The sequence below is a fragment of the Humulus lupulus genome, chromosome 5, assembly GCF_963169125.1.
Source record: "Humulus lupulus chromosome 5, drHumLupu1.1, whole genome shotgun sequence".
Classification (NCBI taxonomy): Eukaryota; Viridiplantae; Streptophyta; class Magnoliopsida; order Rosales; family Cannabaceae; genus Humulus; species Humulus lupulus.
The window spans coordinates 223,072,933-223,085,392 of record NC_084797.1 but is presented as its reverse complement, the minus strand read 5'-3'; positions in this window follow the sequence as shown (position 1 = coordinate 223,085,392).

Here is a 12,460-nt window from a genome sequence, read left to right as displayed (position 1 = left end):
TAGTGTAATCAATGTACAGATCAAAGAAGTTTTCTTTCAGGCCCCTTTAGTGGGTGCTGTTTGTTTGTAAATGGATGTTGGAGTAATGAAATTCACTGCAGATTTACCAAAAAAAAATCTCCCAATCCCAGTGTCAGTCCTATTGATGTTGATATCCCAACTGATGGTCCTGCTGGTTTCTCGAAGCACATAAACTATGAGTACGACCTCTATGTGAATGACGATTCAGTAGCTGAATTTGATGAAAATAATGAGGAGGGGTCGGAAGAAAATTCAGAGGCATATTATAATGCAGAAGTGTCGATTGACATGTCTGATAATTTGTAAGTCAAACAAGTACAAGAACAACCAGTACCTCATATTTCACAAGCATACCTACCAAGTGAGGCATGCTGAACCCCTGGCACAAGCTTCAGCCGCCCTGATAACAATAGAAGGAAAGTTCCAATATTTTCAAAAGAAGATCACATAAGATGGAGTGCTCCTATGTTTACGAAAGATATTATGGCCTCTGGTTGATCACAGACCTCCCTATTTGTGCATCAGTGGGAGAAATACACATTGGGAATACTTTTGACGACAAGATGGATTTGAAAACCAAAGTGGTTCTATTCGCAATGAAGAATAATTTTGAGTTTGTGGTGAAGAAATTTTGTACTGATGTGTGGTATATCACTTGCACGGATCCTGACTATGGTTGGAAATTAAGGGGAAAATTATCATGGTCCTCCATGTTTGAGATCACTGTTTACAATAGTGTAAATATGTTCTCACTAGAAGTACGACAGACCACCGTCATGCAGCACCTGGGTTGTTGGGCACCTTATGAAGAACAAATATTTTACTTATGGGACTAGCTACATGGAAAACAACATAAATAAGGATATGAAGAAATATTTTTTAATGATATGAGTTATATGAAGGCATGAAGATGCAGAGAGAATGCACTTATGTATGTTAGGGGGACACCTGAAGACTCCTACGCCAAGTTATCTTCTTACTTGCACATATTGCAACAAAAAAATCCAGGTACAATAACTAATTTTGTCACAAAGGATGATCGCTTTCTTTATTGCTTTTTCTCACTTGGAGTTTGTAGAAGGGTATTTAGATCATGTCGTCCACTTATATGTGTGGATGAAACTTTATTGAAGACCGAGTATGGTGGCCACATGCTATGTAGTAGCCACTTGCAAAGTGTCCTAAATTATTTTCTAGCTGGCTTCTTGAGAGGGCCGAGGACTAATGGCTCCTCTGTAGCAGCATCTCCACGAGATCTCTTTCTAGTTGGATCAGTGTAGTCTCTGTACCAATCAGGACGACGTCTTTTCCTCCTAAATTCAACCTCATCCATCTCCTCAGGGTTGACAATAGCTACGCCCAGAGTCTCAGGACCTGGTGTGACAACAATATTAAGAGGAGTGGATGACTCATCAACTTCAAAATCATATGGCATATCCAGTGTGTGTGAGTATGAGTTTGAATCTGTTGCATCGCCCCCTAGGCCTCTCGGTCGACCTTCGACTCTCTCCAGCCTCTACACCAACTATGTGATATCAGCTAAAACATGGGTTGGGACTGGGGCCTGCAACCTTCTTTTCCTCATGGCCAGCATCATCGAAGATTTTTGCAGCCTTGGTAACCTGAGACACCTTCTCGACCACTTTCTCGACCACTTTCTCAAAATCTAGGGCCATCTCATCACCCCCCATCAGTCTCTTCAGAGTCCTAGCCCAGACTCGGTTACATCCTTATTCATCTGGTGCGACCAACTAAGCATCATCAGGACCATATTTCTGGAGCTCACAACATACTCCTGCACAACTTGTTGAATGGCCTCATACACCCAATACTGTAATGCCCGAGCAAAACTGTACAAACTATATTTTGACTCTTGTTGTTGCCCCTTACCATCTACCTTCTTATCATACAATGCCTTCTGGTGATACATGTTCTTCTTGTTATGATTAATTCCCTAAAAGCATGTAAAGACATTTTATTTAATTAAATGAAATAACAATTTTATTATATTTGAATATAATAATTTTTGTTTGAATTAATTGTATGTAATATCAAGAAATTCATTATTCATTCATGAGAATATGATTTTGTATTAGTAAGAGAGAATTAAGATCATATATAATGGATAAAATAGTCAGTAACATATTAAAGTATAGAATCTTTAATGAATGGTTACTAGTATGGTTTTCTAAGCATAAGAGATGTAAGTGATCTAGATTCATATTGCTGATGTGGATAGACATCTTAGTAAAAGGTGTTGTATATAATAGAGATTATATAAGACATGACCGATAGGAATTAATTATCTTTATAAACTTGTCGTTTAACATAAAGATTTGATTCTTATCATAATAGATGATCATTTGTAGATCAGTCTAAATCCTGAGTATTTATGAAGTCTTGTTTATGTTTATTGAATCTTTTGATTCACTCGTTAAGGTTTCTTAGTATAATGAGGCTAATGACTTTTGTTTTGGAGATTCAATATCATGAATGGCTGGGAACATGATTTACAATAATGGAATCCATACTTTACCACCGATCGAATATTGGTTCATTTAAGGGTTAATTCTAGAATTGAATAGTTATTGAGCTCAAATCTATAATTTGATTATAGATTAATTATTCACTAGTGAATTAATAGTACTTGAGGATCAAGAGGTAATTAGAAGGGTAAAATGGTAATTTTGACCAGCTCTAATTAACGAACCAATAAATAGAGGACAAAACTACATTTATTGATTATATCAATGGACTATAGGAGAAAACTATGTAAATATAATTCTATAAATACTTAGAGTGCAATTCCATATTTATAGTGGAATAATCATGGAATTAATAAATAAGCATATTGGATTAAAGAGTTTAATTAATAATTTGGTTTATTTGAGCTTCATATTATAGGTCAAGAAAGATTTGCAGAGAGAATAACTTAATTGCAAAGGAATTAATTTTCTAGGGCAAGGAAATAATTATGTGATAGTTATAGGCAATTGATTAATTATGAATGATTTAATTATTTAACTATATAGTATTTATTTTAAAAAAACTATAGGTTAAAATTAATATTAATCTTGTTTGGATTAATATATAGAGATAGAATAATAAATATCTTATTTAGAATATGATATTTATTTAATAATTTATTTAAAATTTATATTTTAAGAAAAATTTAATTTTGAATTAATTGATATTTATATTGGGATAAATATATTGTCTTAAAAGTTTATTAAACAAACAAGTGAGAAAATTAGGGAAAACTCTAATATGTTGGGCGACACACTTACTGTGCAATGAGTGTGGTGCCACACACAGGGATTCCCCAATCCCTGGTATTTGAATTTTGAATTTCAAATTATTTGTTTAATCAGTTATTTAATTATTCCTTCTTAAATATAATTTAAATTAAATAATTATAGCATAATAGGTTTAATTTGAATTCTATTTTTAATAAAATAAAGATTAATTAATTAGATTAATTATCTTTATAAAAACTGATAGAGCGTTACTTCATAAAAAGATAATTTTTTATGTGATTAAAAAGATAATTGACAACTTTTCTAGGACTGCAGTGTAACGACCCAAATTCGCTAATAAGGCTTAAGGGCCTTGATTAATGTGTCGGGAGGGCATAAATGGGATTAGAGTGAATATTATTGACTTAAATGTGTGAATATGTGATTAATGATGATTATATGATAATTAATGATATTATGTGATAGTATGATATATATGTGATAAATGTGAGAACCACATTATTATGTGGGCAGGTTCTTAGAGCGCAACTCGAGACGATCCTAGGGTCAGATAGCGGGAAAAGTCACAACGAGACTTAAGATATGACTTTGGACAAGTCAGGGGTATTTTAGGTATCGGGTAGCGATTTAGACTATCGGGTCATGAAAATAAATATATAGAGATATATTTGAGGTTAGGATGTCTAGGCGAGAATATTGGAGGATTTTACCGTTTTGGCCTCGGGGACGGTTCCGGCACCCCGAGCTTTGGGAATTAACTTAGTGGATAAGACAAACATAAGGAAACCCTTAGAAGAAATGTAAACCGACCTTATTTTCTTTCCTCAGCTTAGTCTTCTCACTTAAGAAACACTCAAGGGGAAAACAGAGGAAAATTCTTGAGGAATTGGAGCTGTAGATTGCTGGGAACTCAAAGGACTTCAAGGGTAATTTTGAGGCTTAGCTCAGTGAACAATCCAGGACTAAATCAAGACTAAGGTAAGGGTAATCCATGTGTTTTTATGAAGTTTAACCTTGTATATCAACTGGTTATTGAGGTGTTGTCCAATTATTGATTAGGGTGGAATTGAGCTGGGAAACCTTGGGAATCAGCTGGACTTTGGATAGAGGAAAGGTTCTGTTATTAAGGTAAGCTTTACTCCATGAATTAGAGGTTTGAATTTGAGTTCTTGATTGGTTATTTTTGGGTGTTTATGTCCTTGGGTTTCAGAGATTTAAAAGAAGATTCTAGAGTGTGTTAGGCTGGATTTCTGTTGAAATGTGTAGCATAAATTGTGTAATAAGTTGTGGAAATGTTGGGTGTTGAAATAGGGAGCTTAGGGGTGGTATTGGCTGAGGTTTTGAGCTTTAAAATGATGGGTTTTCTGGGCATGAAGGGAAGGGACGCGACTCTGTTCTAAAGCGCTGCGGCCCTAGGTTGAAGATGAGCCAAGGAGGCTCGGCCAGGAGTGAGCGCCGCGGCGCCCATGCAAGGGCCGCGATGTGTGTCTTTGCTAGGGTGACCTTGGTTCTATTGAGGCTAGGGCCGCGGCTAAGCTTCAAGGGCCGCAGCCCTTGGCTGCCCATTTGATCTTTTGGGGTTTTTAAGGACTTAGACCAAGCCTAGGAAGCTCGGGAACCGTTCCATCACCGTGCTTGGTGGGATTTGTTTTCCCGGAAGTTAGTTTTGTGACCAGAAACCATAATTTGAGTTTTAATGAGACCCTATACTTTGGTTATGACTAGGTGATAAAGGCTTAGGCTCGGGAACGGATCGTGCTTGAGGGGCGTTGCTCGTAATTCAATAACTGTAAAGATTAAAGGTAAGAAAACTACACCCGGATGAATATTTGAGCGGGACTAAGGGCTCCCCTGATATATATATGATTGAAAGAATGGTATTATGCCATGTAAATTGTAAACTGATGGCCTAAGCGTGCCACGGTTAACTTGTGCAATTGGCACAGCTCGGACACTGGTATCCAAGGACAGCTTATTATGCACTGAGCTCGGTTTAAGCGGGTCAGAGTCAGTGGGTTAAACAGGGGGTGCGGCCTAAAGTGTCGGCCCTAGTATTTGTGTAAATTGAATATTGTATTTGGCTATAAATGAGATTGTTGTATAATCTAAGTGTGGATGAGGTTGTTTGTACCCTGGAGTATGCTATTTGCTATGGATTGAATAATTGAACATGCTTACTAGAATTCCTATTTGAGATTGCTATATATGTTGTGTATGTTGTTTTCTTGCTGGGCCTCGGCTCACAGGTGCTGCGTGGTGCAGGTAAAGGCAAAGGCAAGGTCAATCAGCCTTGATTGGAGAGCTCTGCAGGGTGAATGTACATGGCAGGCCGCTCAGCCGTCACAGTTGAGGAGGTTACAGGGACAAGAGGACCAGAACCTTGTATTTTGCCTTAGTATGGCTAATGTATACTTTTAACTGTTGAGTTTTGCAAACCAGCTTTTAAACACTGATCTTTTGGGGATCCCTTCTGTAAACGGTTTATAATTTATAAAGTGTATCTTTTGAGGCCAAAATGTCTTTTAACCCTAGAACACTTAAACTAATGACACGTTTTTAAATTAATGACTTGATTAGCAAGTCTTGCACTTTACAAGTACACAGTGTAGCGGTCTTGGCTATCCAGGGCGTTACATGCAGTTAGTATTGCTTCTGAAGTAAAATCTACAATACAACATAGGCTTTACATTGTAAATAAGAAGAAGCTATCTACCCAGGAGCAGAGAATTTTAGCTAAAATAACAATGTATTAGTTGGTTGAGCTATTTAGTAGTTTTCTGAGTTTGCTTGTGGTTGGGTTGTACTGTTGGTTTTGGCGAGGCTAGCTGTATTTAGCCTCAGTTTGTTTAGTCTGGCTTGTGTGTATGATTTGTTTGTTTGATTAATGAAGTGCAATTCTTCTTCTTGATCAAAAAAAAAAAAGAAAGATAGACTCTCTCTCTCTAACACAGAAGCGATAGTTTTCCTAAATCTGAATATTGTTCAATTCCTCTTATCTCAATCAAACTTCTCTAGATCTCATGTGTTGAGTATATCTAGAGAGTCATAAATCAACTTTTTGAATCCTACGTACCCACACACATCTTTATGTGTTTGATGATTGGTTTGGAAGATCAAGGTGTGAGCTTTCAGAACTTGGATATGAAGATTGTTGATTTTATACAAAATATTTGAAGACACTTGATAGGCTACAAGAGGTAATCTCTAATATGATTGTTATTTAATATATATCTATATGTGTGTGTGTGTGTGTGTGTGATCTTGGCTGGTATTAATAATTATTAAATAGGGCATATTCCCCGCTGCGTATCTTTGATTTGCTTTTTTAATACCAACACTTCTTACAAGAATTGATAAGCTTCTTGAAAGACAACTTGCCCCTTGGATAGCTGAAAAGTAGTCAATGTCATCAACCAACTTTAGCCTATCGACCCATATATTTAACTTTCCCTTCGGGGCATATAGAACCCCCTTCAACCAAGAAACAAAGGCCCAACTTGTACACATCTTCAACAACAGTGCAAGTTTCGAAAGCATTCTCCAGCTGAGATAGCTTTACTTTCTGAGCATCATTAAAATACTCCTTTATCAAGCGATCACTGGTCAGACGCTCCCTCCAACTCTGCTTCTGACTATCCATAATTGAAATTCAACCCCGTCATCAGAGAAAACTCACTTCTACTAAATCTACAGGCCATTGAGTCCAAAAAGAAATGCAACTCGTCTTCTATTTTTCTTGCTGTCTTCCTCAATAATAGTTGATGCAACAAAACTCCAGAGAATTGCAATTCCGGAGCCAGAAGGAACTGTTTGAAAAGGGATTCTTTCGCCTTTTCTATCAGCCCGAGCTTCACAAACCTCTTTTTAATTGTAGTCAAATTACTACTACCCATATATGTCACTCGGCCAGAAAAGTGATCTTTAAATGGAATAATCAGCTTTGGCATCTGCATCGACACATGAAAATAGTTAGTGAGAAAACAGAAAATTAAACAAAATCGAGAAAAAATCGTAAAAAATTTCATAGAAAAACTAAGTTAAACACTGTTATCGAGCCACCATCGAACTACCACAGAAGTCTATCGAGCCACTATCGATATTATATCAAGCTAACATCAAGTAATTAAAAAAGAATATGTCTTAATAAAGAACCATCGAGCTCCTATCGTGCATATTGAGCGAAAGTATATCAACCCTATCGAGAAACTATTGAGACTACTATATCAACCCTATCGAGAAATATTTTATTCATCATATCGAGCTCATATCGAGCTAACATCAAGCCCTATTGAGTTCTAATGCAGCAATCCTATCGAGCTTCTATCGTGAAGTGGTTCTCGAAGGTCCTTGGCTGCGTAGGAGGATATCGTCAGCATGGGTCTCAGTTTTACGTCAAATCTATTGCGGAGGAGCTTCTTCGGTGTCGATCTCGATCGCGGCGAAGCTGGGTGGCGTCAGAGGAAGGTATTTGCCGAGAAAGAGAGAGGGAAATGACTGAGAGATGGGTTTGGGGTTTTTCTGGCTTAGGTCCGAGAGAGAGAGAGAGAGAGAGAGAGAGAGAGGAAGTGACAGAGAGAAATAATTATGGTTCAATTTTTTTGGGGAGAAAAAATGAAAGTGATATTTTTGGTACATAAGGAATCATTAGCATCAAACTAAAAGGGGAATAGTAGGTGGCATTTTTTTAATTATGGGTACACTATATGTGAAATTTCCCTTTATAATCTTATATAAACGACTCTTCTACTATCGCCTATAGGATTGTTTATTTATTATTTTTTTGATTTGAAGTGAGCCAATATGCAAATAATTTATAAATGAGCTAATTAATTAATGGCTATTTGATTAAGCCAAAATAATTTAAATTTTCAAGAGATAAAGATAAGTTTGATCGTTCTCCGTACATACCGTTGACATAATATAGAAATAGTGGGGATAGTTATATAAATATAAACATAGAAAATAATGAATATATATAGATAATATTAAAAAAAAATTGATACAATTAAAAAAAATACATTGAAAGCTACAAATGGTGGTTTTCAAAAATAACTTTATTCTTTATATTTTGAGTTTCGGTGTTGTCTTTTCAAAGGTAAAGTGTGAGTAAAATTAAAGCAAAAGAGAGAAATCAGATATTTCATAGATGTGAGTATAATTAATTTGTTTAAAGTACGATTAGCTATAATTAATTTAAATAAATTTTCATCAGATAAACAATGCAATGAAACATGTGTAATTAGTGCCGACAGACTTTCATGTTTTTTTTCTTTCTCTAATTATTCTCCTTTAAAATGATGATCTAAGGTGAAAAATAATCAATCACTAGGTTTTATCTTCAATTTTTATATATAGAATTATTAGGAAATAGATTAAAAAAAAATTAAAACTTTTAACGGACTTTTAACTTCGTCTTTTGGTTTGGCACTCATAGGAATTAAGTTATTACTTCGATTTTATTGAAGATAAGTAGAACTATAGTCTTTTTTAACTTTAGTCTTTTTTAAAAAGACCGAAGTTACCGAAGTTAAAATATATCCTTTAACTTCGGTCTTTTCGTAATAACCGAAGTTAAATGTCTTTAAAACTCTTTTCCACCTGTACACCTCCTCATTCTTAAACGCAAAACAAACCCAAAAACTCTCATTACCACCGTAAGAGAGAAAATGATTTCACCTATTTTCCATCATTTTCTTGTTTTCTTCAAATTTCTTCCATCATTTTGCTAAAAAAAAACTCATCTAAATCATAGAAAACTGATTATATTTAGTTTTGACAAGAAAAAGTTGTTCATTTTATAATTAATATGAGTGAAAGTCAAAAATACCCATTGTTTTGAGATTTTGAATGTATTTTCAACATTCAAACACGTTTTTAAGCTTTGAAATAAGTATGGATCGTTAAATATTTGTTCGTATGATTTTTTTATATATTTTTTTGCTTATTATTTTAGATTATTATATTTTTTATAATATATTAATAATGTATAGGTTTTTAAGGTTGAAAATATTGATTTGGAGTTGCCTTTGACTATTTAAAAAGGTATGAATTTTCCAAATATGTGTTTATAATAGTTTTCTTTATTTATCCGGATTTAATATTAATAAATTTATAATTTTTTGTTATTTTATAAAATATTATTATTTATAATAATTATTTGGTATATTAATCAAGTTAATATTTTGTTGTTGAAAAAAAAAACAATTAATATGCTGTTGTTGTAAAAAAATTCAAGTTAATATTTTGTTCAAAGAGTCATTTGTATAAATATGTTTTAATGTTTAGTTTGTATTAAATATTAAATATGTTTGATACTAGTTATATATAAACTCAATAATTTTAATACTTTATTTTTGTTTAAACATTTTCGGGCGATTATTGTTTTGGCATTCTTTTGGTTTTGAAATGACGGTTACTAACTTGAAAATTAATTTCAAGGTGTGTAAGTATTTTAATTTTATTTATTACTATAACACATATTTATAGAATTAAAGTTAAATCATATTGAATTTAGTGGAAATTAAGTTTGGAAATTAGTGAAGGAGGTTCTGGAAAATTTGTGTGGTGCGGTGGTAAGGATGGAATTATGCATGTTGATTGTTGTGTTTCTTTGTATTGAATTAATAGGTACTTATGAAATTGGGATATGTTATACAAATTGAGAAAATTGTGCCCTGTTATAAATATTATATATATGGATGTCCATAATAATGAAGAATCACTAGGTTACCCAAAGTAAAATATCAACATTAATTCTTGATTGTATTCAGAGTAGTTACCCGATTTCCTTAGGGCTTATTTATATGTATAAATAGGGGTCATTCCTCAATTGAAATAACACATACAAGAATTTCACTCTTTCTATTACTCTGTCTATTTCTTTATACTTTATTTTATATTTCAGTATTCTTAATAGTTTTATAATACGTTATCAACACGATTATTTAACTATCATTATTTGCAGGTTAAAATTCTTATCATGAATCTCCAGTCATAATCATTTATTGAATCTGAACTAGATGATTCAATCTTCAACCACCATCTTGCGTTGATAACAAAATTTATTATCAAGCCTCTAGTCATCATAGTTTATTGAGGTCAAAATATTTTATTGCGAAAGTATGTTTATATGATTACCATACTATATATATTGATCATAAGGGTTGTTATTTTACCATTGTGATAGTATTAGATGGTTTAATGTCTTGTTATCGGAAATATGATTATATTCATATGTATGTGTTCTTACTGTCTCACATATTTAATATTGATTTCTCTATAGTATTTATTTTATATCTATTTATAAATTATTACATTAGAATTTGTAAAGTTCCATGTCTATGGCATATTGAACAAAAAATTATAGATCATTGAGATAAGGTCTTCTATATATCCTGAAGATTATACAAAAGTGATATTATTGATTAAGATATATAAAATAAACATAATTGCTAAAGAATTGTGATATTTTAGGAAAATTCTCTTAAGTGAATATTTCACATATTTGTCAATTATATGAAATTTATGAACACAATTAAAAGACATTAAAATGTATTATGATTGATGCAGTTGGTGGCTGATTTTTCAAGTCCCAAAAGTTTTAAGAAAATTGCATCAAAACATTAAAATATGAAATAATGATAAATAAGATTGAAAAACAAATATGAAGATAATAAACTAATTCAAGTGTAACTACCTTTGATATTGACTTGGATATGTTTATTGTACAATAAAGAAGTTAACATGTATATCAATTTTATTGTACAATTAAATATTACTCCCTAAAGAGAATGATAAAAAGTAAATTTCATTTTAAAGAGTATTGATATTATTAGTCATGTTATTCCTTGAAGTGAATGATTCATTACTTATGTCCATTATTCATTGCACATTCCTAGAAGTGAATATCTAATTATTAGTATTATAGTGAATTTTGTCATTGATCAAAATGTAATTTATAATTACATTCCTCAAAGTGTTATAAAGTCACAAAGATTATTTGAAAAGGTTCTTGATGAAACCTTAACACAATATATTGCTAGCTAAAGTTAAACATATTTTATGTACCAGTTGTACAATTTCTATATAATTGTGAATGTGGCAAAAAAATTATAATATGTACCAGTTGTACATTTAATTTAATAATATATCAAGTCATAAGAATAAGAAATGGTTTATTTCATTAATAAATTTGAACACTTGTTGGAAAGAAATGAGAAAGAAAAATAAGTGATATATTCATATTATGATTATATCTATTTGGCTACAACAAACATGATTATTATCATTGTGTATTACTTGAATGAATGATAAGTTTATATTTGAAAAATAATTGTGCTTTTAAGCAAAAGCACGCCATTGGATAGATAAAATTGTTAAATATAATGTTGTTGAACATAATATATTACAAAAATCAAATGGAGAAATCTGATTCTTGAAGAATCAATGCTATTATATATTTTGAAGGATATTAAAATTATTTCATTCTCTAGTATATAAACAAAAATGAAACTTTTATAGCGGTTATGTATATGTTGAAAATTTTAGTGAAATACAAAGTATAGTGAACTTGAAGTTCATTAATTGAATGATCAATCATATGCAATGAAATGTATAAATCTTCCTAAATCTAGATGAAGAACCAGAAGATTTTTTTTATTATTAATTCTTATATGGTGCTCAAGAAAATATGTATATATATTTTGCATATCGGAAACGAAAATAAATTTGAATATCTTGTATTTTTAAAATAAAAATATATATATTTCAACTAGTTTTCAAATGTTCTGTTTATAAATATTTTAACTTGTCCAGATTTATTGTTAAATATTTTTACTTCATATATATCATTTATAAAAGTGTCACTCATTAGAATGTTAGTGCATTCATTTCACAAATTTTTCATAATTGTTTATAAGTTGAAATTATATTTCTTCTAAAAATTATTTTGCCTATATAAATTATTTTTCTATATAGTTATTCATCTTGTCCAAGATGTATGAGAATTTTTTTTATATTATTTTGATAACGAGTGTTTAATTATATTCTCTTTGTATTCTTAAATAATTGTTGAATTTTATTGCATAATTGTGTATCGATGTGATAAGATTGTATGATTATGAACTTACAAGAATTATAAGCTTGTATATTTTCACTTATACATATATATGACTCATTCTTGA